We start from the raw sequence: 26,942 nt of genomic DNA, 5'->3' as shown, positions 1-26,942 counted from the left end.
CTGAGGTGTGCTCTTAGATTTGATTTCTAGTCGAGATAGCTAGTACTCAAAGTAGATTATAGCAGAAAAACCAAACAAAACATTCCGGGGCCAAAAAAAAATAGTAGGTGACATGACCTAGGAAGCTTCTAAAGAAAAACTCCAGGAAGGCAGACTGAGTCTTTTAAAACAACACTCTCCAATGTAAGTGCCCCATGACATCTGTTAACACAAGAGCTGGAGGTGTTTCCTGAATAGGCACTGTGTTTACGAGAGGTGAGAGACCCACTTGATGTTTCTCTAGCTTTAATTCAAGGATGAAGGAATGACTTTTCATCTCTTGCAGTTTCCATGTGGAATGCACAGGCTGGGCCTGGGGGATGCCACCACACATTCAGATGAAAGAGAATGATTCACTTAATTATCAAATAGCTGTGGACACAGCTAGTGGGGGTCAGCGCCTTTGAAAACGATGCTGCTTCTGAGAAAAGCGAGAGGAAGATGCCTGTAGAAATGACTAATGAAATGTTAGAGCTAGAAGCAACTGTCCACTCCAAACTCTCCATTTTACAGAGAAGGAAACTGAGGCCCAGGGAAGACAAATGACTTGTCTAAGGTCATATAACTAGTTAATAAACCCTGAGTCTTCTGTCTCTGTATCAAGACCAGTGCTCTTTTCCCTGCACCCTAATTCACTGGTTTTGATCCCAGCTTTAATACTAATAATTTTCTAACTGTGACTATAACCTCTTTGAGGAAGCCTCAGTTTCCTCATCTGTTAAAATGGGGATGGTTGGATAGAGAACCAGCCCTGGAGTCAGGAAGACCTGAGTTCAAATCTGTCCTGATACTTACTAAGCTATGTGACCCTGGGCAAGTCACTTAACCTCAACTGTGTCCAAAAAATAAAGGGTGGGGCGATGATAATATGAGAAATGTAATACCTTCCTCACAAGGGTGTGGGAGAAGCACTTTGTTAACTTCATAGCACAAAGAGGCAGCAGATAGAGAGTCAACTTTGGGGTTAAGAAGTCTTGGGTTCAAGTCCCATTTCCATACTAGTTGTATGTGTCACTGGAAAAGTCACTGACTCTGTGCTTTGTAAGACTACAAGTTACAGAAGAGTTGCACACATCCATCAGCCAAGGAAAGTTCCACGCTGGATGTTTACCCGCACCGATGAAATCACAGGTCTAAGTCTGTGCTCTCTAAAGCATTACAGAAATGTGAATAGGTTAGTATAAGCTTTTATGGTTTACAAAACCACTGTGAAGTTAGACTGTGTAATTATCATTATCATCTCTGTTTCATGGAAAAGGCATCCAAGGCTCAGAAAAGTCACTGTGTTAGAACCAGGATTTGAACCCAAGTTTCTTCTTTCCAAATCTGGTATTTTTTTTCACAGTACCTCTGACTAGGAAGACATGAGCTCACACCTCAAACTGCAGCTGGATGTTACCGTTAGAGGCAGAGGCAGTCCTCATACAGCTAGAAGAAGAAGCTGCTGCTGGTAATCTAGACACAGACTCTAGCTACTTCTTGATATCTCTTGATAGGCTCCAGGAAACGACCTGGCACATAGTAAACACTTCATAAATATCTAATGAAAATTTGTTTAATTGAATTGAAAATCCATCCCCTTACTCACCCTAAACCTTTCCTTCGATCTGTCCCAGTTTCTGAAATTTTGCATTTAGAAATTTATTCTTTGGAGTGAAAAAAGACATTACCCTATCTATGGTTTTCAATATACAAGCCCTCTAGGGAGAGACGGCTTATGAAGCCATTACCAGCCCTTAATACATCAGTATCAGTCATTTTAGTTGTTTTGCCAGCAGGACTCTGAAGAAATGGAGCAGAAGAGGAGAATTTTTTATTAGAAGTAGGGTTAGTGGACAAGCATTTATTAAATGCTTACTATGTGCCAATGGTATGTTGTAAGCATGGGGATAAAAAGATACAAATAAAACAATCCCTGACCTCATGGAACTTACATTCTACTGAGGGAGACAAGCTGTTGTATACACATAAAGCAAGCATACAAAATGGTGGCCATGGGAGGGAACACACTAACAGCTGAGGGATCAACAATGGTTTCATGGAGAAAGTGATACAAGTTGCATCTTGAAGGAAAGCAATGATTTCAAGAGGCAGGGCATAGGAAGGTGAGATGTTCCAGGCAAGAGATAAAGGCTGAGCGAGGGTGGTACCTGTAGGAACAAAGAGCCAATTGTTAGATTTTCAGTGTGAACATCAAAAATGGGCAAACACTACAAATCAGGGCTTGATTTATTATTTTATTGATTATCTAAACTTAAGAAAGCAATGGAGAAAATATCAATGCAGATCAAATTTAAGAGCAGGCTGCTAAGTGATGCTGGGTGAATAGAGCACCAGCCCTAGAGTCAGGAAGACCTGAGTTAAACTTTGGCATTAGACACTTACTAGCTGTGTGATCCTGGGCAAGTCACTTAACCCTGATTGACTCCCCCCGAAAATAACAAAAAGAATTTTCCCTCAGGTCCTCAGGTTAAGTGACTTGCCCAGGGTCACACATTCTTGACTCCCTAAGTGCCCAAAGAGTGTATTGTTTTTCCCTCCCAGAGCTGGGTGTTAAACACTTATCAGCACATCATAAGGGGATAGATTCAAGAGATGTGAAGAAAGAACAAGATTTGGCAGCTGAGGGGTGAAGTGAGAGGAATTGAGTATGGCAGTGAGGCTGTGAACATGGGCAACTGCCAGGTTGGTTGTGTTTTCAGTGGTAATGTAGAATTTTGGAGTAGGGGAAGGTTTCAAGGGTGGGGTACTATCCTGAAGGCTGGCTCAGGAGGGGTTCTGTAGTAGTGTTTTCTGGACTGCCGGGGGTGGAGTCTAAAAAGGGCACTAGATCTCAGATACTGACAGGGAGGAAGGAACACGAGAAAGGGATGTGTGGAGTGGGGAGGAGGTAGAGGGTTTAGGAGACAAACTTAGCCTAGGCTGGTGTTGATGAAAATGATCATTTATTTCATGTTAGCAATGACCTTGTGGTGCTCCAGGTTTCCCCTTCAAGATTTAAAAAGGGCTTCAAAGACTCAAATGCAAAAAAGAGAAAGAGCATTATTTCCAAACTTTGCATTTCAGGAAAAAAAAAAGATGAGGAAAGAAAAAGAATGGAGAAAAGAAAGAAAAAAGAAAAGTCAAAAAGAGAAAAGATCTGGGAAAGAAATAGCTTGGCACTTGCATAGGAAAAGAATTAACTCCTCAAAATGTGACAAGATTAAAACCAAAAGGAGAATTATCCTTGAAGAATGAAAAGCATTACATTTGGAATTGGAAGGGCTGAGTTTGATTTCCTTTGGGTCCTTTGCTCACTGTGTTGAGGTCAGATTTGGGAGAACGGGTTGGGTGTGAAAGAATTCACTTTGATCGTCACTGTAGTCATTGGTGATGAGTTCAGGATGGACCCCAAGAATGTGGGGGTGCTACCTGAAATGATGAATAGATGTGTGAGTCCTCCTGTCCTGAAAGAATTCACTTGGACAGTCTCTAAGTTAAAGAAAGTCATTTATTGAGGTGATGCACCCAAGTGGGCCTGCTCCCTGTGAGGCAGAACCTCACTGGCCTTTATTCCACATGGGAGACAGGGCATAGGCCGCATGACCTGCTCCCCTAGGAGAGCAGAGCGGCCCTTGCTTCCCGTAGGAGGCAAATGCAGTTAGCTAGGTCAAAGGTACTCTTTAAATACAGTTTTATGGAAAGGGACAAGAGAATAGGAAGAGCAAGAATGGCTACAAAATGCTTGGGATATCAGGTAGTCTGGAGATGAAAAGCAAAGAGAACAGGAAAGAAGAGGGAAAGAGTTGTTCCGGAATCAAGGGTGCTTTGTGAAAGCACAAAGATAAGTCTACGGTGGGGGGCTTCGATGCATAGTCTTCATTGATCACTTTTCTGGCTGGTTGCACCCTGCATCTTATCTCCTATCTCACATCCTGCTTTCTCCATCTGCTTCAAACACTCTTTTCTACCTCATCAATGGTACTGACTACTCTCTGTACCCTCTGTCCCTCTGATTAGAGGGCTGGAGGGTAGAGTAAAGAACTGCTTCCAAAGCCTCCATATAGAGGGAATCATCTTTCATTTCCCATATAGCTGCTGAATTGTTTACTTTTCTGAGTCTCAGTTTCCTCATCTGTAAAACAGAAATAATTTTTGTACTATCTATCTCACAGGAATGTTTTAAGGCTCTAACAAGACAGTGTTTATAAAGGATTTAGAACCTTAAAGCACTATACAACTGCCAACTTTTGTTATCCAATAGTCTCATCCAGTGTGAAGACAACACACACACAGAGAAAGCTGAAAGGGAGGGGAGAAGGGAAGGCACCCAGCATGGACGGGACATGATGATGTTCAGTCCAAAGAGGTACAACTGGGTGGGAAACAAAGAGATGGCTGACCTGAGAATCTTCCTTAAGTGGGAGCTTTGGGAAGAGTTCTTTGTTCGTTCTCCAGCCCTCCAATCAGATAGGCAGAAAGTACTAAGGTAGTGATGAAGCGTGAGTACCAAGACTGATGCAATCTTCCAGGATGATGAGTTACCTGATAACAAGTTTCCTGGGGGCAGGATGGAGTCCAGTCCAAAGGAGTGCAACAGGGCTTCTGCACAGTGCTTGGCACCTAGTAAGCACTCAATAAATATCTTTTTTAATCTCTTCATTCATTCAAAGTCAATTGTTTAAAAAGCACAAAGCTTGTGAGGCCAGAATTAAGCAGTCTCTGGACGTAATACATTATGTCTGTCTCCATTTAACTTCTCCTTGAATCCAGACAGATCCCAAAGCATGGGGTCAAAATTGTCAGCTCCACAAACTGATTAAGTTCAGCTGTTTGGCAGGGCACCAGGGGTCACTGTGGGGTGACCACGGAGAACGGTTTAAGGAGTATGGAGCTGGTGGGGCCATGCAATGAAGAACAACACATATCAAAATTAAAACCCGGGTGAAAAGGGGAGAATGGTCATATAGTTATCAGTGAGGAATCTAGTCTGGAACATTGAAGTGGTAAAGTCCAGCTCAGCTGGAGAGTGTCAGGGGCCTTTTGTGGTTTGGGGGAGTCAGAGTCCGGGCTTGGGGCCTTGGACTGGTTGCTCAGAATGCTTTGGCACTGACCAAGGGATTTGGAGGGGCTTTTTGGGAAGTCTTGGGTGAATCTTGGACTTGGAGAAAGGAAGGCGCCATGCAAATGGAGAACTCTTTTCACACCAGCTAACAGTTCCCAGATTTCTGCCTCAGAAAATGGGAAACAGAAGAGGATTTTCCATAGAAGGTCGAGTTATTCAGAGCTCCCTCTCCCTTCTGACAGAGTCATAGAGACAGGGAACTATGGGGCAAAATGTGGGACCTGCTTCTTTAAACTGGTGTAAATCAGTTAAGGGTCAAGGGTGTGTATTGTCAAATCTAGGGGAATGAACAATGGAATAGTAATTCTTAAAATGAAGAAAAGCCCTGAAATAATTTATAAATAAATGGAAATACATTTTACGCCCTTTTCTTGGGGGAGTGATGGAGGTTGGGAGTAGAGAAGAGAATAGATTTATCATATGGAATCATGAAATTGTTGAGCTTAGAGAAAGTCTTTGGATTTAGAGCTAAAAGAAGCCTTGGAGATCATCTGATCTCTCCCCTCCCATTTTACAGATGGGGAAACTGAGGTCTAGACAGATGAAGTGACTTAGCTAAGGCAATTGTTTAATTATCACAGATTCCAAAAATTTCAAGGGACCTCAGAGGCCATCAACTTTGACCTATGTGTAAACAAGAATCTTTTCTGTGACAAATGGTCATCCAGTCTTTGCTTAAAGACTTCCAGAGAGGGCAAACCCAGCATCCCTGAAGGAAGCCCATTGCTAATTGTTAGAAAGGTTTCTTCTTAGATCAAACCTAAATTGGCTTCTTTGCAGTTTCTACCCATTACTCTTAGTTCTGCCCTCTAGAACCAAAAAGAAGTTTGATTCCTCTTTGAATGTGATAGCCCTTTAAATACTTGAAGATAGATGTCAGGTCCTCTTTTAGTTTTGTCTTCTCTAGGCTAATCATCCCTGGTGCTTTCATTGGATCCTTCTATGGCATCCTCTCTAAGATCTTCACTCTCCTCGCTGCACTCCTCGATACACTCTCCCGCCTGTCCTTTCTAATATGTGGTACCAAAAGTTGAGCGCAGCCCTCCAGGTGTGATTTGACCATGGTAGGACTATCACCTCCCTAACACTGAACACTATTGTTCTCTCAATGGAGCCTAAGATCTCATTAAGTTTTTTGGCTGCCATATTATACTGTTAATTCTTACTCAATGTGTAGTACATCAATATTCCTCCATCTTTCCTCCCCAAACTATCTGCTTGGCTAGCCATTTTCTTCTAATTTGACATTGAACCATTCATAACTGCTCCTTGGGTCATTCAACCATTTCTGAATATAATGAACTGTATAATCTTCTATTTCATATCTCATCATATTTTCCACAAGAATAAGGCAAGACGCTTTGTCAAATGCTTTGCTAAACTATATCTACCACATTTCCCTGATTTATCAACCTAGTAAACCTGTCAAAAAAAGGAAATGAAAGTAGTCTGGAATGACCTATTCTTGATAGGACTTTGAGATCATAACTTCTTTTTCTAGATTTTCACTAACCATCCTTTCAAAATAAGGGTTCTTCACTTGGGATCCTTGAACTTAAAAAAAATAGTTAATTGTATTTTAATATAACTGGTTATTTTTGTAATCCTATGTGTTGGACTTTTATGAATTTTCAAACATTTGGAGAAGGGGTCCATATGCTTCACCAGATTGCCAAAGGGGATCCATGACATAAAACAGCGTAAGAATTTCTGCTCTCATATGTTATAGAATTTTGTAAGGAATTCAATGTGTTAGCTTAGAGTTTGCAGACTCCATTCTTGTTCTCTTTATTTTTTTTTGAAATTAGAACATTTGCTCTTCCCCATTCTTTGTGATCCTTTGAAGACTACTGATAGAACCTCAGCAATCCCATCTTCCAGTGTTTTCAGTGCTTGAGGATATGATTCATTTGAGCCAAGTGACTTAAACTCACCAGGGGTACCAGATGTTCTTTTATTATCTTCCTACTTATCTTTGAGATTAATTCTCTGCTAGATACTTTCGTTTCATCCATTCCAATCCAAAGATGATTTTCTTTGGCAGAGAAAATACAAATGAAAAAAAATGTTGAGCAAGTCTGCTTCTTCTGTGTTATCCATTTATTCCTTGAGATTAGAGATTGTTTTTGTTTTTATCTTTGTGTTCCCAGTGCCTCATAATGTCGGCATGTAGTAGGCACTGGAGAAATGCTCATTAGTTGATAATCAGAGGGATAATCAAGAGCTAAGCATATTTATAAAATTATCTTTACTCGAGCATTATCTAACTCTTGGTTAAGTATTTTTTAAAAATCTGTTTCTCTGGTTCTCAAAGGCAGCCTCTAGGAATTAGAGACCCTGAAAATTCTGAGTATTTGAGTTGTCTAGGGTAGCATAGTCAATAAACTAGTACCAGTGGTTGTTGATCAGTCAGTCAATAAGCACTTATTAAGCACCTACTATATTCCATAGGGTTTAGCAGGTGTTCAGAGAAGATTAGCACCTCTGGTGTGAGGGCTTGCTAAGTCCTTTTCTGGGCTGCTCATCCACCTGTCACTCAACTCTCACCTGTGGCTTCAAAAAGCTATATACCATGTCCAGAGACCACACCCCTGGTCAACCACTTTGGCAGATGGGCTAAACCAGGTTGAAGGCAACTAACAGGCCTCAAAACTGTTGGTAAATTAGGGAGATACCTACTCCAAGCATGTGAAGATTTCTCCCAGTGGAAGAGGTAGATGAGAACAATTTGTTCCAAGAGTCATGAAGGTGATTGAAGCAGGCTCTGTGAAACACTTAAAGCTTGATCAGACATCAAAGATGCCAAGGTCATCCACTGTATTTTGGGCCAACACCTGTTGTCCTGACTTTTGTCTTGCCACTGGACTTCGATGATTCTGGAAAAGAGAGTGAGGCTTATGACTTTGTACAGCTCTGACTGACTTAAATCCAATTCACAAGTGAATCAAGATATCACCCCTTGATGTCATTAGTCCTCTTCGAAAATGAAGGACAGCCATCTTGGGGTGGGGGGGAGAGATGAGATGGGGAGAAAATTTGGAACCCAAAATCTTGTGGAAGTGAATGTTGAAAACTAAAAATAAATATATTAATTAAAAAAAAAAAAGAAAATGAAGGTCAAACAACAACAACAACAACAACTATATTCCAGGCACTGTGCTCAGCATTGGGAATACAAAGAAAGGTAAAAAAAAAAATAGTCCTTGCCCTTGAGGAACTCACAGTCTAATGGGGGAGACAATATGCAAATACCTATGTATAAACCAAATAATAGACGATAAATTGAAGAGAGTCAATAGATTGAAAGCATTAGTATTAAGGGCGATTGGGAAAGGCTTCTTATAGAATTTGGGATTTTAGCTGGGATTTAAAGGAAGCCAGAGATGGCAAGAGATAGAGCTGAAAGACAGAATTTCAAGCATGAAGGGAAAGCAATGGAAAATTTTGGAGTCAACAGACAGAGTATCATTATGGAGTACATGGTGCAGGCTGGGTCGGGGAGTAGGGACAGGGTGTATAAGAGGACTAGAAAGGTAGGAGGGGGTCAGGTTATGAGGGCATTAAGTGCCAAATAGTGGATTTTGTATTTGGTTGTAGAGGTAATGGGGAACCACTGGAGTTTATTGAATAGGAAGGTGGCATTGTCAAACCTGTACTTTAGAAAGACCAGTTTGATGATTGAGTAGAAGATGGACTAGAATAGGGAGAGACTTGAGGCAGGGAGAATAATCAATAGGCTACTGAAACAGTATAAGTGTGAGGTGGTGAAGGCCTGCATCAGAGTGGTGGTAGTGTCAGAAGAGAGGGTGGTTGTTATTGTTTGTCCTTCGTTCTTGAAGATGATCTTGACACCATAGAGGTGATGCCATGACATGCAAGAGAATTAGATTTAAGTGAGGGAGGGCTGTGCAAAGTCAGCAGCCTCACTTTCTCCTCCAGCATCATCTAGATTTAGAGGCAAGATATAGATCAAGATAACTGTAGATGGCCCCAGATGGGATAGAGGACCTTGGCAGGTCTTTTTCTTCAGAAGAGAAAAGGGAATATATATGAGGGATGTTAGAAAGGTAGAGTTGACAAGACTTGGCAGCTGGTTAAATACAGGGGATGAGAGAAAATGAGGAGCTGAGAGTAAAACCTAGGTTGTGAGCCTATATCACTAGGAGGATGGCGGTATCCTGGACAATAATGGGAAAATTAGGAAAGGGGATGTTTCTGAGAGGAAAGAGAATGAGTTCAGTTTTAACATGTTGAGTTTAAGATGTATATGGGACAAATAATTTGAGATGTCCAAAAGGCAGTTGGAGATTTGAGACTGGAGATCAGGAGAGAGGTTAGGGTTAGACAAATATATCTGAGAATTATCTGAATATAGATGGTAATTGGATCTGTGGGAGATGGTCAGATCACCAAATGATCTGTAGTAAAGGGGGAGGACAGAAAAGCGCCCAGGACAAAGCTTTGGAATATACCTATCTTTAGTAGGAACGAACTGGATGAATATCCAGGTAAGGAGACTGAGAAGGTCCAGCTAGACATATAGAGAGTACCAGGTTAGAGTAGTGACACAGAAATCTACAGATAAGAAAGTATCAAGAAAAAGAGGGTGATTGGCAGTGTAAACAACTGCAAAGAAATCAAGGATGAGGATTGATAAAAGGCCATTCGATTTGACGATTAAGAGATCATTGATGACTTCTGGGTTGTGTAACTAAAAAGATAGAGGACCAGATTTTTTTTTTTTTACAATCCTTATGACCTTATGACTATCTCTAAAATAGGAATTATGCGCAAGAGATATCTGCAGACATTTGGTGCTTAGGCAGACCACTCATTCTGCTTCAGGAAAAGGGAAATAAGAGCTTCCAGAGGTAACTGACACCCAGAAGAGTAGGAAAGCATGGACCCAAGGTGGAGATCTAAAGGAAAATGGGACAAAATGGCCACACGGAAGCTGAAGCTCCATAATGAACTGCACAATTAAAGACAAAGGAGAATTCCTACCAAGAGAAAATACTCTTTCTATTTTTGCAAAAATTGGTATTTCTTTTAAAAACATTTGTTTATTTATTAAAAGTTTAAAAATTTCTTTTAAATTTAAGTACAAAATAAGAAAAAAATGCCATGTACACAGCAGAACATAAGAGAGGATTCAATATAAAGCAATAAATTTCCATTTCAAGAAGACCTATATAAAAAATACTGCACATTGTTTCAAAGTTGCCCAGCTTTTCTTTGCTTCTTGGTAGGTTTTCTTTTGTTCTCTGCTGTGCACTTTTTTTTACTTTATTGTCCCCCTCTCCCGCAAGGAAGGCTACAATTAAGCACAGATACACACACAGACACAGACATAGCGACATAGATACACATATACATATTATTCATAAGCAGATGTCTATAAACATAGAGATATATGCTCATACACATATAAGACTGTACTGTGCTTATTTCCACTTGTCATCTGTTTCTCTGAAGATGGATAGCATCTTCTTTCGTAAGTCCAAGTCTTTACATGTTTTTCTAAATGAACCAGTTCATCATTTCCTACGCCACAGCAATATTCCAACCCAATCTCATTCAGTCTTAGAGATTGTCTATGAAAGTTTCCCCCCAATTTTCTGCATTTCTTCAATTCTTGGCTGCATAGGTTTTACGTACACAAGAAAATTTTAATTTAAAATAATAAAAATTATCCATTTTGCGCTTCAACAATGTTCTCACCTTATAATATGATTTAAGGTCTGATACTACTGAATCTGCTTCCTTTACATCTTTTTTTCCCCTGGCTTCTTTGAAGTTCCTGACCTTTTGTTCTTCTAAATGAACTTTGTTATTTTTTTTCTAACTTAGATAATTTTTTTAGTAATTTAATTGCAATGGCATTACATAAATAGATTAGTTAGGTAAAATTGTCATTTCCTCCCATTATGTTAGTTTTACCTACTCATGAACAATAAATATTAGTTCAATTATTTGGATCTAACTTTATTTGAATAAAAAGTGTTTTATGTTTACAGTCATATAGTTCCTGCATCTGTTTTGGCAGGTGTGCTCTCAGGTATTTTATACTATCTAGTTATTTCAAATGGTCTAAAACAACATTGAATAATATGGTTGATACGTAGAATAGTTCCCTATTTTTTGCTTTTGATGAAATCTATTTCAGCTTTAACTTTGTCTGAAACCATGATTAGTACCCCTGCTTTTTTACATAACAAATTCTACTCCTGACCTTTATTTTATGCTTGTGTGTATCTCTCATTTTTATAGCATTTCCTGAAAGCAACAAAAATATTTATTTTTAACATTCATTTATAAAAAATTCAAGTTCTGACTTTTCTCCTTCCCTTCAGCTTCTCTTCCACTCATTGAGAAAGAAAGCAATATGATATCAATTATACATGTGAAGTCAAGCAAAATGTTTCCATATTAGCCATGTTGCAAAAAAGTAAGGACAATAAAGAAAGTTAAAAAAAAAGAATGCTTCAATCTGTACTCAGAGTTCATCAGTTCTCTCTCTGGAGGCAGATAGGTGTTTTTCTTCATCATCAATTCTTTGGAATTGTCTTGTATCATTGTAATAATTAGAGTAGCTAAGTCTTTCATAGTTGATTATCATCAAAATATTTCTATTACTATGTATAGTTTTCTCCTGGTTCTATTCATTTCACTTCACATCAGTCCATTTAAGTCTTCCTAGATTTTACTGAAACCATCCTACTTATCATTTCTTATAGCACAATAGTACTCCATCACAAGCATGTACCACAACTTGTTCAGCCATTCCCCATTTGATGGACATCCCCTCAAGAAATTGGTATTTCTAAGAATGAGACACAACAGAAAAAAAAGGCCAAGAAGAAGGATCCACAAGGCAAAAATATAGAAACTGTTTAGTAGAAGGAGCTCAAAATAGGTATCTTAGAAGTTTTAATTCCACGAGGAACACAGAAACCAAGGTAGAAATAAATGTAAAATCCATGAATCAAAGAATGAACATCTAGAATAGATAGAAATTAAATAGGTAGTGAAAATAACCAGAGAAAGAAATCTTTCTAGGAAAAGGTACAGAAAATGAAATAAAAAAACTCTAACAAATAAGACATGATAAAGTTGAGAAGGGAAATTTTACTTTACTGAGAAGAAAAATGGGAGAAAAATTAAATATCTAGATAAAATTAGTCAATATAAAGGAACTAACAACCCAAATTTCAAAACTAGAGAAAGGGAGTAACAAATGGGGGAAGGGGCTTGAAGGTTAAGAGAAGAAAACTGATGAGAATAGAGTTGCCCTAAAATAGATAAAGCTAAAATAATTGAAGAGGCATAATACTATGTTTACAGAGAAAGAGGGGGGGGAAATTCTAATTTGGGAAAAAATTAGAGACAAATGAAAAATATAAACCTAATTCATACCTTTTAATGTTAATGAATTAAATAATCCAACAAAATAAAAAAGAGTTAAAGTCAAGACAGTTATAATGTTATGCAGTTACAGTCATAAGAAAACATGCTCTAAATCATTATCAGAGAAATGCAAATTAAAATAACCTTGAGATATCATTTTACACCTATCAGATTGGCTAAAATGGTTGAAGGAGAAAGCAATAAATGTGGAAAGGATATGGAAAAATTGTGACACTAATTCATTGTTGGTGGAATTATGAACTGATCCAACCATTTTGGAAAGCAGTCTGGAATTAGGCCCAAAGAGTTATCAAACTGCCTATATGCTTTGACCCAGCAATACCACTACTAGGTCTATTTCCGAAGATGTTAAAGGAAAAAGGAAAGAAAACCCTATATATTCTAAAATATTTATAGCATCTCTCTTTATGGAAACAAAGAACTGGAAATTGTGGGGATGCCCATCAATCGGGGAGTGGCTGAACAAGTTGTGTTATGATTGTGATGGAATACTACTGTGCTATAAGAAATGATGAGCTCAATCATCTTAGAAAAACATAGATAGACTTGCACAAAATAATGAAGAGCAAAATGAGCAGAACCAAGAGAACACTGTATACAGTAACAGCAATATTGTTTGAAGAATAACTTTGAGTGAATGAATAATTTTGATTATTATAGACACCAAATTGACTCCAAAGGACATGTGAAGAAATATGCTAGTTTTATCTAGAGAAAGAACTAATAAATAGAAGTATGCATAGAATAATTTTACATATATAATAATATATATTTGTCTAATAGTAGCCATCTCTAGGGTGGTGGTGGGGGAGGGAGGACAAAAAAATGTACATGATAACTTTATTATATATTTAAAAGGAATAGCAAGTCACACATAATAGAGCTGCAATTTAATGTGCAATCATCTTTTTATTATACTATGTTATAAAATGCTTGTTTTATTTAATAAATTAAAAATAAAATAAATAAAAAAGTTACAGGTAGAATTAAAAAAACCCCACAATCTGTTCCTTGCAAGTAATGTATTTAAAAAAAAACAAAGACATTGACAGAATAGAAATGAGGGAGTTGAAAGAAAATATTCTTATACATTAGGTGAATCCAAAAAAGTAATTGAAATCATGCTATTAGACAAAGCAAAAACTAAATATTCAAAACATAAAAAAGGATATGAAAGGAAGCTACATTGTGCGAAAAGGAACCATAGACAATAAATCAATACCAATATTAAACTTGTATGCTACAAATGTCCTTGAGTTTAAATTCACAAAGGAAAAATTATTTGAATAATAAAAAGACCAGTCAGTTAAACAATGGTGGCAGGAGATTTCAATGTTTCTATCACAATTTTGGATAAATCTAACAGAAAGATAAACAGAAGAGAGAAGAGAGAACTGAAAAATTTGTTGGAGATACTAGAAATAAAACTTATGGGATTTTCTAAATGACATTCCAAAAAAAATACATGTTTCTCAGAGCCACATGGAACTTTTGCAAAAACTGACCATATGTTAGGACATAAAAATGTTGTAAACAAATATTAAAAGGCAGATATCATAAATACATCATTTATAAGTAATGATACAATAAAACATAGTAATCTGTTTAGGAAGATAAATGAAAGATACAGACCCAAATGTAGATTTAACAGTGAAATCCTAAATAATGAGTGAATCAAAGAACAAATAAGAGAAACAATAATTATGTGAAAGATAATGATAATTATGAAACAACATACCCCAATTTCTGGAATGCAACCAAAATAGTTCATAGGGAAAAATAGTATCTGTAAAAATATACTTTGACAAAATACAAAAGGGAAGATTAATTAACCAAATCTGCATGAAAAATTAGGAGGCCAATAATTCAACTTACCTAGAATAAACACAAAAAAGAAATATTAAAATTTAGAGGAGATATAAACTAAAAACAAAAAAATGCTAAAATGATAAGTGAAACCAAAATCTGATTCTTTGAAAAGTGTATAAAATTGACAAACATTTAAACAATCTAGGTAAAAGGAAGGGGACAGAAAAGTCAATGAATAAAATATGAACAGGTGAGATGAAATCAAAACAAACCTAGAAGAAATAAAAAGAATAGCTAGAATCTATTATATTATATGCTAACAAACCTAAGAAAATAAAAGAACTAGAGGAATAGCATCAAAAATATAAAATATCCAAACTAGCAGAAAATGAAATAGAGATCTTAAATAATTTTATCAGAGAAAAGGAAGTAGAATTAGTTGTAAAGAAACTACCAAATAAAATAACTCATGGTCCTAATGGATTCACAGGATAATTCTATCAAACTTTTAAAGAACAATTAGTAGCAATACTACACAAATTATTCTCAAAAATTGAGAAATAAAGCACCTTATCAGGAGAACTACAGAACAATATCATTAATGAATATTGATTCAAAAATTTTAAACAATATCTGGTCAAACTATAGCAACTCATCTAAGATATCATTATGACCCAGATCTATTTTTTTTAAGAGGCCACTCTTTGCCTCATTTCTTATTAAGCCTTAATCAGTGAATAGGTCTCAATCTGAGACCTGTTAAAGATCTTAGCTTGAAAATGCCAAGGTTCCCCACTGCAACCTGGGCCATCCCTAGTTGTTCTGATCTATATCTGGCCACTATACCCAGATGACTCCAGAGGTAAAAGTGAGGTTGGTGACTTTGCACAGCCCTCCCTCACTCAAATCCAATTCATTTGCATGTCATGGGCATCACCTCCCTGATGTCATGGTCTTCTTCAAGAACGAAGGACAAATTGCAGCAGCATTATGATCAACTTGGATTTATGCCAGAGATGCAAGGATGTTTCAACATCAAGAAAATAATAAATATAATTAATCATATTAAAAACAAAAACATGCAAAAGCAAATGATTATCTGAATAGATGCAGAAAAAAACCTTTAACCAAATATAACCCTCATTTATGCAAAAAACCCTACAAAGTAGTGGCAAAGAAGGACCTTTTTTATATCATAAAAAGTCTATCTAAGGACCAGAATGAACATCACATGCAATGTAAATACACTAGAATTTTTCCCAATAAATACAGGAGTAAATTAATGATAAACACCCTCCCCACTATTATTTGATATAGTTTTGGAAATGCTAGCAATAGCAATAAAACAAGAGAAAGAAATTAAGGGCATAAATATAGGTGAAGAGATAAAACTATCATTTGTTAATGTTATGTTAGTATACTTAGAAAATCCTAAAAGAATCGCTAATAAGACACCTAATAGCTTTGGTAAAGTTGTAGGCTCTTCGAATAAACCCTCAAAAAACCATTTAGCATTGTTATTTAATAATTACAAAACCCAAGAGGCAGTACTAGAAAGGGAAATCCATTCCAGGTATTTACAAAATGCCTTAAGTATCTAGGGATCATTCTCCCAAAGCCACACGATACTTGCATAGGTTCAACTACAAAATACTCTTTAGAGAAATCAAGAATAATTTGAATAGCTGGAGGAATACTTGGCATTCATGTCTGGGCTGTGCTTATATAATAAAAATGACAACACTGCCAAAGTTAATTTACAGTTTTGATTCTATACCAATCAAAATATGAGATACTTCACAAAACTCAATAAAATTTCAAAAATTCACTTGGAAAAAATAAAAAAAAATTTAGACTATCAAGGGAAAATATGAAAAGAGGTAGAAATAAAGGAGAAATAGCACATCTATATATCAAACTATATTACAAAAGAACAGTAATCAAAGTTATCTTGAATGGGTTAAAAAGTAGAGAGATAGGTCAATGGAACAAACTAGACAAGGGAGAATCAGAAAAAAATGGAATGCAGTAACTTTAATAAGGGTTCAGTGTCCAAGATATTTAAATAATTAACACACAGATACAAATATATATATATACATTAACATATACATATACATACATATATACATGCAAACAGTTCTCAAAAGAATAGCTCACTCTTAACAACCATGTGAAAGAAGGCCACAAGTTATACTATAATAAGAGTAATGTAAATCACAGCCACACTGAGATTTCACCTCACACCCTGCAAATGTTCAGAAATGACAAAAGATGACAATAGTTTTGGATGGATTATGGGAAGACTGGCACACTAGTGCATTGTTGATGGAATTGTCAATCAGTACAAATATGTTGGAAAACAATTTAAAATCATGCAAATAAAGGGACTAAAATGTTCATGTCTTTTGGCCCAGATTCTCCTTTCAGACTCTCATAACCTAAAGGGGTCATTGATAAGAAGAAAGTCTCCATGCATACCAAAATATGTATAGCAGATTTTTTAATAGCAAAGAATTGGAAACAAAAAGATGACTATTAATTAAGGAATGACTAAAAATTGTGGCACATTAATGTAATGGGATAATACTGTGCTGTAAGAAATGATGAATGCAATGGGTACGAAGAAACATGGAAAGATCTAAACGAACTGATGCAGAGTAATATAAGCAGCAGGGAAGCAATGAATACAACAACGTAAATGAAAAGAACAACCTCTAAAAATAAATGTTGCAAAGTTATACAGAACAAGAATGGTTTGAAAGAAATGATAAGAGAAAATACCCTCCACCCTTGTAGAGGTGGGAGTTATACAAGTTTTATATATTTACATATATTTTTAGATTTTTTGGTGATATATTGATAAAGTATGCTTCTTTTTTCTTCTTTTTCTTTTTGTCTTTAAAAAGACTATGTGTGAAACCCACATAGTCATCAGCATTCCTATATATTGCCCAAAAGTCCAGCAAGAAGAGGTAGAAAGAGAAATTCCCATTTGAAGTAACTATAAACAATATAAAATACCTGGAAGTATACCTGCCAAGACAAACCCAGGAACCATATGAACATTACAAAACGCTGTCACACAAATAAAGTCAGATCTAAACAATTGGAAAAATAGTAATTGTTCATGGGTATGTTGAGCCAATATGACAAAATGACAATTCTATCTAAATTAATCTATTTATTCAGTGCCATACCAATTAAACTACCAAAAATTTTAGAGAGTTAGGAAAAATAATAACAAAATTCATCTGGAAGAATCTCAAAGTGTACTATCAAAACAATCCAGGACTGGCTAAGAAATGGAATGGTGGATCAATGGAATAGATTGGGCACACATTATATTATAATAAATGACCATAGTAGTCTAGTATATGATAAACTCAAAGAGCCAAACATTTGGAGCAAAAACTCAATATTTGACAAAAATCGCTGGGAAAACTGGAAAACAATATAGCAGAAACTAGGTATAGACCAATATCTCACACCCTATACCAAGATAAGATCAAAATGGGTACATTATTTACATGTAAAATATGATGCCATAAGCAAATTAGGAGAGCATGGAATAGTTTATTTGTCATATCTATGAATAAGGGAAGAATTTAGGATGAAAGAAAATATAGAGAACATCAAAAAATGTAAAATAGATAATTTTTATTATATAAAATTAAAAGCTTTTTGCACAAACAAAATCAATGCAATCAAAATTAAAAGGAAAGCAGAAAACTGGGAATTTTTTTTTTTGCAACAGGTATGTCTGATAAAGGCCTCATTTCTCAAATATATAGAGAACTGAGTCAGATTTAAAAAAATACAAGTAATTCTCCAATTGATAAATGGTCAAGGGATATGAACAGGCAATTTCCAGACAAAGAAATCAAAGCTATCTATAATCATATGAAAAAATGTTCTAAATCACTATTGATTAGAGAAATATAAATTAAAACAACTCTGAGATACCACCTCATACCTATCAGATAGGCTAATATGACAGAAAAGGAAAATGATCAATGTTGGAGAAGATGTGGGAAAATTGTAACACTAATGCATTATTGGTGGAGTTATGAACTCATCCAACCATTCTGGAGAGCAATTTGGAACTATGCCCAAATGGCAATCAAACTGTGCATACCCCCTTGATCCCACAATAGTAGGTCTGTATCCCAAAGAGATCATAAAAAAGGGAAAAGGACATGGAAAAAATATTTGTAGAGGCTCTTTTTGTAGTGGCAAAGAATTGGAAATTGAGGGGATGTCCTGAACAAGTTGTGGTATATACAGGTAATGGAATACTATTGTTCTATAAGAAATGATGAGCAAATGGATTTCAGAAAAACCTGGAACAACTTACATGAACTGATGCAAAGTGAAGTGAACAGAACCAGGAAAACATTGTACACATTAGTAATAGCAATATAGTTTGATGAAGAACTATGAATGACTTAGCTATTCTCAGCAATACAATGATTCAAAGACAACCCCAAAGGACTAATGATGAAGCATACTATCTGCCTCCAGAGAAAGAACTGATATTGTCTGAATATAGACTGAAGAATACTATTTTCACTTTCTTTCTTTTATTCTTTTTTTATTTGAGTCTTGTATAAAATGACTAATATGGAAATATTTAACATGATTGCACATGTATAACCTATATCTGATTGTTAATCATCTCAGGGAGTGGGGAGGGGAGGGATAGAATATGGAACTGAAAAGCTTAAAAAAGTTTAAACATTATTTTAATATGTAATTGGGGAAAATGAAATATTACATATTAAAAATACTATTTTTATATGGAATTCTCTAGGAGAAGGAGTAGTGATCATGGAAAAAACTATGATGATGTAAAAACCCCAAAATATCTAAATAAAAACTTTTTTTTAAAGAGATCACTAGTAACTTTGAAGATAGAAATTTTAGTTGAAATTGGAAGCTAGACTACAGAGATTTAAGAAGAGAATGAGAGGACACCGTTTGTGATGACTTTCTCAAAAAGCATAGCCATGAAAGAGAGAAGAGGAAAAGGATGATAGCTATAGCACAGAGATGGATGAACCAGGTGGGGATTTTTTGAGGATGGGTATAACAATATAATGACAGTAATTATAATAGGCATGATTATATGCAGTAGGGAAGCAATCTTTAGACTAAGAGAGGTTGAACATTAGTGAGAGAGTAGGGATGATAGAAGGAGCAATCTTCTAGAGAAGACTGGATGAAATGGGATCACTTGTGCACATAAAGAGGTTAGCTTTGGCAAGGAGAAGGGGTACCCTTCAAAGAGATAGGTGAAGGAGGAAACAGTGGCAGAAAGCATCTGTGTAATGAGAGGTGAGGAGGAGGAGGAGGGAATTGTTGGCAAATGGCCTCAATATTTTGAATGAAATGTAAAACAAGGTTCTTAGCTAAGAAGGTGAGGGGAGGAAAAGCCTTAGGAGGTTTGAAAAGAGATAAAAAGGTTTGGAAAAGGGTGCATGGTGAGTAGGATAGTGAACTGATTAGGGAGGTATAAAAGAATTGCCTTGCTTGAATGAGGGTCCAGTTATGATTATGTAACATAAATTTACGATGAAACTTAGCATGATTTCATGATTTTCTCCAGCTTTGCTCATTACTATGTGAATAGGAGTGATGGGAATGATGGGAACAATCCAAGGCTGAGGCTGATTGGATCCCCAATGAGGGGATGATGGGAATGATCCAAGGCTGAGGCTTGATCTTTATGCCTTCTACTTTGAATAGTAATTCTATTCTTTTAAGGATTCTCCCCTTACCCCAATAGAGATACCTTCAAAGCTTTTCTCATGGCCCCTAGTTTTCCTTGTAATACTCTGCCCATTCCAGATTTTTGCATTCCTGATGCTTCTTGCAAGACCTTGCCATGTTTTTGCATTCATCTTTTGTTACCTGTCGTTGCTTCCATCTTATGTGCATGTTGATATAAAATTTAATGTGCACTCCCTGAACTCTTTCCAATGGGTGAGAAGTAGCAGGAAATAGGGACATATCTTAGGAAATTAGAGGACACCATTGAGAGGCTTGACAATTTTTGTCATGTAGGGGGATAATTAAGAGCTGACCAAATTTTAAAAATTATACTTAATTGAGCATTATGCAAACTCTTGGTTAAGTATTTATCTGTTTTCTTAGTTCTCACAGCACTCTTTGGGAATTGGTGCCTACAGAGACACTGAAGGCCCTGTGTATCTGACTTGCCTAGGGTAACATAGCCAACAATCTAGTGCCAGTTGTGGCTGATCGTTAGTGGGTAGCTTTGATATACAAATAAATTTTGTCTGTGCTCCTGGGCAGGGAAAATGGCTTCGAGGAAAGGCATGGCTAGACTCCTAAGGTTCTGAGTCACAGTTACTATTCAGTCAGGAGCCTTGATATCCTGACTGGGGAGAAGGGCGTCTTGCACTCCCACCAGAGGCTTATGGGACATAAGCACCAGTAAGGACTCCCAGGTAGTGCAGCCCCAGGGTGGGTGATATTTTTGTATTACTATAGTGTTACTGGATGCCTGAGCCAGCTCATGCAGTCTTCTAGCCCTGTGTCTATAGGATTATCAACTTGATTCCCTTTTAACAAAGTAGGGAAATGAATTCTCTGGCCCATTGGGATAGAGATTTTATGAAATCTGTCTATGACTTGGTGGTTTAAATTCAATTCAATTCAACAAAATTCATTTAGTAGGACACAGGTGTTAGAAAGTTTAGATGAGACCACTTCTATTCTCATGGGATTTACAGTCTAGGGCAAGGGCTCTTAACCTGAGGTCTGTGAACTTAAAATTTTTTTAGTAAGTATATTCCAATAAAATTGGTTTACTTTGTAATATTACACACACATACACACACACACACACACACACACACACTTTATATTTTAAAAACATTGTTCTGAGAAGGGGCCAGGCTCACCAGATTGCCAAGAGGGTCCATGACACGAGGAAGAATGTGAATCTCTGACCTATGGAAAGAAAGATAATGGAAAAAAATTCATAGGTTTTTACAGAGTAGTTGAAAATGTGGAGTCAAGATGTGGAGTCAAGAAATATATGTTCAAATCCTGGTTCTTTAATCCTATATCTTTAATCCTTCCCAGAATCTCAGAGCATAAAGTGACCTCTGAGGTCAACTAGATCAACCCATACCTGAACAAAAATCTACTCAGTAACATACCGGAAAAACCTTTCCTGGAAATGTATTGTTAGGGGGAATCTACAATCTCTAAGGCAACCTATTCTACTTTCTGGGTACATCTGTTACAGCCAGTGAAAACCTGTTTCTCTAACTTCTGCCCATTGTTCCTAATTCTGAACTCTGAGGCTTAACAGAAAAAAAAAAGTTTAACCCCATTTCTACATGAGAGCCCTTTGAATATCTGAATACAATTTTAATGTTTCTCCTACCTCTTCTTTTCTCCAGACTATCCATTTTCTTCAACATGAGAGACAGTATGGTAAAGTGTAAAGAGCAATAGATTTGGATTCAGAAGACATAGGTTCAAATCCCACCTCTGATGCTCACTGTCCATGGACAAATCACTTCATATCTTTGGGTATCAGTTTCGTCACCAGTAAAATGAGGGAGTTGGAGTAGATACTCTTTAAGACTCCTTCCAGCTCTAAATCTGTAATCCTCTGACCATAAGAACTTATCCTCATATGACAAAATTTGAGGCCCTCCACCATCCTTGTTTTCTGTCCTTAAATTCTGTTCTTATCAATGTCCTTCCCAACACATGGTCAACAGAACTGAATAGTACCCTTCAGAGGTGGTTTGATGAGGGGAGCATTTGGCAGGATGTTTGCATCCCTCTTTCTGTATGCTCTGACTTCCTTGGTTCAGTATTACTTTTTTTTTTTTTGGTTACTAAATCATACTGTTGAATCATATTAAGTTTGTAATTCATTAAAACTCTCAAATATTTTTGGGATGAATGGCTATCTAATTATTCTTTCTTCCTCTTGTATATGTAGAAACTATATGTAGAAATTTACATTTATCCCTATAAACTTTGATCTCTTTATATTTAGCAAAATGTTCTGACTTGTCAAAAGTTTTTTTTTTAATATCTCATCGTTATCATCCAAAGTTCCCCTTATCCCTCTTAGCTCCTTGTCTGCTGCAAATTTGGTATGCATGCCATCAATGTCTTTGATCAAATGATTGATTAAAATATTAAATAGTTTAAGGTCAAGGGCAGATCTTGTAAAACAATATATAAATGTGGCATGGTTATTATGAAAACGGCATTAGAAAGATACCAGGTGAATTACTCTGTGTGCGATAAGGGAAGATTTCATGGAGGTGATGACATTTGAGCTGTTTTTTTTTTTAAATAAGAAGGAATTTAGAAAGTTGAGGGAGGACATTCAGACACAGGGACAATTTGAATAAAGCCCTAGAGAGATGAAATCACATGTTAGGAGGATACAGAGAATAGTCCAGATTGGCTTGAACTTAGAGTGAGCATAGTGAGCTTAGAAAGCACCAGAGGAAGATGGGATAGAGCTGAAAAGGTAGATAGGCACCAGATTTTGGATGGCCTTCCACGCCAGACAAGTGACCTTGAATTTCATGTGATAGGAAATAATGATTTTAAACTTTTAAACTTATCTCCCTTTTGTTACCTGCCCCACTTCCTTACCCCTTAAAAGCAAAGCAAACAAAACAAAACCTAGTTCCTTTGAGAAAGACTGTAGATATAAGATAAAGTCTTTCCTCTACCTTACTGAAACCCATACAAAAAGCCAATTATCAAGTTAGTCAGTCAAAAAGCATTTATTAAGCTCTTCATTGGGCCATGCACTGGGCTAAGCTCTCATGATACAAAGAAAAGCAAAAACTTTGTACCTGCTCTCAAGGAGCTCCCAATCTAAGGCAAGAGGCAACAGGCAAATAATTATGTACATACAAGACATACACAGTGAAGATGAAAGACAATCTTAGAGGGAAGACACTGGGTGAAGTGAGGTTGAGGGGATGACGGGACTTGGAAAGGCCTCCTGAAGAAGGTAGAATTTGAGCTGAGTCTTGAAGGAAGCCAAGACATTTAGGAGGTAGATCATTCTAGACATGGAAGACAATCAGTTTTGAGACATACGATGGCTGTCCCCCAGGAGATAGTAATGGAGAGGAGTATATTAAAGACTGGAAAGGTGGGAAGGAGCTATTTTTGAAGGGTTTTAAATGCCAGAGGATTTTATATTGGATTCTGAAGTTTACAGGGAAACCTTTGAGTTTATTGAATAGAGGGTGTGGTAGGAAGTGGTGGATGACATGGCCATATGTGTACTTTAGAGAAACTGATTTGGCAGCTGAGCAAAGGATGGTCTGGACTGAGGGAAGAATTGAGACAGGAATACCTATTACAAGAACTGATAAATAGAAGCATGTATAGAATGATTTTACATATACATACATACATACATATATATGGATGTATATATATTTGTGTCTAATGGTAGCCATCTTTAAAGTGGGGGGGAGGGAAGAAAAAAATTTATGTGATAACTTTATTACATACTTAAAAGGAATAGAAAATTGTATATACTAGATTTTCAGTTTCATGTGCAATCATCTTATTATTATATTATGTTATCGAAATGGTTGTTTTATTCCATAAATTGAAAATAAAATTAATAAAAAAAATTTTTTTAGCAAAAGGCTATAGAAAGAATTTAGGTGAGTGATAATAACGGCCTTTTACCAGAAGAAGTAAATTTGTGAATGAACAAAAGGGGTTATCCAGAAGAAATGTTGTGATGGTAGAAATGACAAGATTTGGGAACAAACTGTATATGTGGTGTGATTGGAAGTGAGGAATCCAGATGACACCAAGGTTGTGAGCCTGGTGTAACTCGAGGGTGGTGCCCTTAACAATGATAGGAAAGTTGGGAAGAGGAGAGAGTTTGGAGTGAAAGATAATTAGTTCTATTAGGGATATATTAAATGTGAGATGTCTGTAAGACGTCCAGTTTGAGATATTCTGAAAAGTAGTTGGTGATCTGGAGCTGTCATTCAGAATTAGGGTTGGGTGTGTAGATCTGAGAATCATCTGCACACAGATGATGATAGAACCTCTGGGAAACAATGAGAAAACCAAGAGAGACATCATATATATAGAAAAAATAACAAGAGTCCAAAAACAAGCCTTGGGGGATTCCCATGATAAGAGAGCATTATTTGGATGAAGATCCAATAAAGGAGACTGAGCCACTATCAGGTAGGAGGAAAACCAGGAAAGAATTTTTGTTGTTCAGTCATTTTTTGGTTGTGCCTGACTCTTCATGACCCCATTTTGGGTTTTCTTGGCAAAGATTTGGGAGTGGTTTGCCATTTCCTTCTCCAGCTCACTTTTCAGATGAGGAAACTGAGGCAAACAGGGTTAAGCAAAGAAGAAAGAATAATGTCATGAAAACCTGGAGAGAAGAGAGTATCAAGGAGAAGAGGGAGATTGACTCTGTCAAAGGCTGTAGGGAGGTCAAGAAGTATGAAGATTAAGGGAAGTTCATTAGATCTGGCAATCAACAGGTCATCAGCTTTGGAAAGAGTAATTTCAGTTGAATAGTTATGTAGAAACCTGATTGTGGAGGGTTAAGAAGAGAATGAGAGGAGAGGAAGTGGAGGCATGTAGTGCAGATAACTCTTTCAGAGTTTATTTTAGAAGGACAGGAGAGATATTGGTCAATAGCCAGCTGGGATGCTTGGATCAAATAAAGGTTTTTGAAGGATGGGGGAGACATGGCTATTTGTAGGCAACAAGGAAGGTGCCAGTAGATAGCTGAGAGATTAAAAATTAGAGTGAGGATGATAATGGGAATAAAGGAGTGCTGATGGGAGGGGAATAGAGTCAAGTGTACTTGCAGAGGGTTTTGCTTTGGCCAGAAGACCACATTTTTATATGAGACAGTAGTAAAGGAGGAAATAGTGGGAGGAGATGTCTGAGTGATGTGAGATGAGGAAGAAGGGAGAAGAGGGAGCTCTTGGTGAATGGCTTCCATTTTTTAAAATTTATCTATCAAGTGAGTCTCTAAGCTGAAAGGGATGGGGAAGGTTGGGGAGAAAGGAAAAAGTTCAGAAGAACCACTATGGTGAATTTGATAGTAAGTGGATTTATAGAGGTATAAAAGGACTGCACTTCTCTAGTGAAAGCCAGTTAGTATTATGAAACATAAATTTGTGGTGGACCCAATTATCATAGTTTCATTATTTTCTCTAATTCTATTCAACTGCATATGAAAAGGAGCAAAGGAGGTGGATGGTGGGAACAATGTTTATTAAGCCCCATTATGAACTCAGACATCAGGGAGATGCTATAGGGATTATAGAAGAAATCTTGGACATGAACCATACCCTCAAGGAGCTTAGTTAGGAGAGGCAAGTCATGTACATGTGCCCTGAAACCCAGGAACCCCCTTCCTCAAGGGAACTCTGGGTCTAGGCTCAAACAGACCTGGATTCACCCTTGGGTGGCCTGACTTCATGGAAAGGTATCAGGTTTTTTTTTTCTCTGTGGAGCTTATCACTTCCATTATAGAGTAACTCTGGGGAAATTGCTAAAACAATACTTGTTTATGGCCAGTGACTACTGTTTCTCTGAAATGTGGATAATGGAATCTTTTCTAGATAAGCTACTCAATGTATAAAATGGGTATCAGGTATAGGACAGCTATATTTATTTCTTCCAGCACAGAAAATGTGCTTTAAAAGACTTACAGACATACATTATAACATAAAGTATAAAGTGTCTCAGTTAGTTTGTTACACTTATTATTTCCCTTTTGGAACATTGAGATAACTTTTTGTGGGTCTACTGAACAGATGATTAGCATTTGCATCACCTCAGCTGAGCAATCCACAGGGTCTAGGTGTTTGCCCAGCTAGGGCATAGGGCATAGAAAGACTCTTGGATTCTTCAGCTATAGGTTGATCCTGGTGATGGCTGTCTTCTCCAAGAGACTTTTTCCCACCACTCGGTCAAATGATGCTTAAATTTTGAACTCTGAAATTCTCAGCCCACAAGGCTACTGCCAAAGTTGGAAATAGCCTTTTTAAGTATTGATATTTGATGAATTGTGGTTAGGAAGTCAAACGAAAAGACAGAAAAATGAAGCCACCAGAGACTCTGGGTCTTCTAGGCAAGCACACGTCCTTCCTACCATGTGCTAGTAGTTGGTTCTGTGATGGGTGGGGAAGCAGGTGAAGAGTAAAGAGGAGAGAAATTCCTTCTTTCTCCCTTGGTGGAAATCCAAGAGGGAGAAAATACTGAAAGAGATTTCCAATAGAAAGGGGGTAGGGAAGACTAATTTCCATAGCACTTACAGAGAGTCCATCTTCCTGACTCAGAAAAACCATGCTTCTGGCTCTTAGTAAGTAGTCAAATCCCTTTGACCCAGCCTTTGGGTCATGGGGACCAATCAGGAGTTATTGTGCCACATTGGCAAAACAGATACCTCTGTGCATGTCATGTAGCAAAGAACAAGAGAGCGTATCCATCTTGAGTCAAAGTGCTCATTTCAGCCAAGGTCCATATCCTATAAATTAAA

This window comes from Vombatus ursinus, unplaced genomic scaffold, assembly GCF_900497805.2.
Source record: "Vombatus ursinus unplaced genomic scaffold, bare-nosed wombat genome assembly UNPS02014782.1, whole genome shotgun sequence".
Lineage (NCBI taxonomy): Eukaryota > Metazoa > Chordata > Mammalia > Diprotodontia > Vombatidae > Vombatus > Vombatus ursinus.
The sequence above is the reverse complement of the archived record's forward strand: the minus strand, read 5'-3'. Positions refer to the sequence as shown.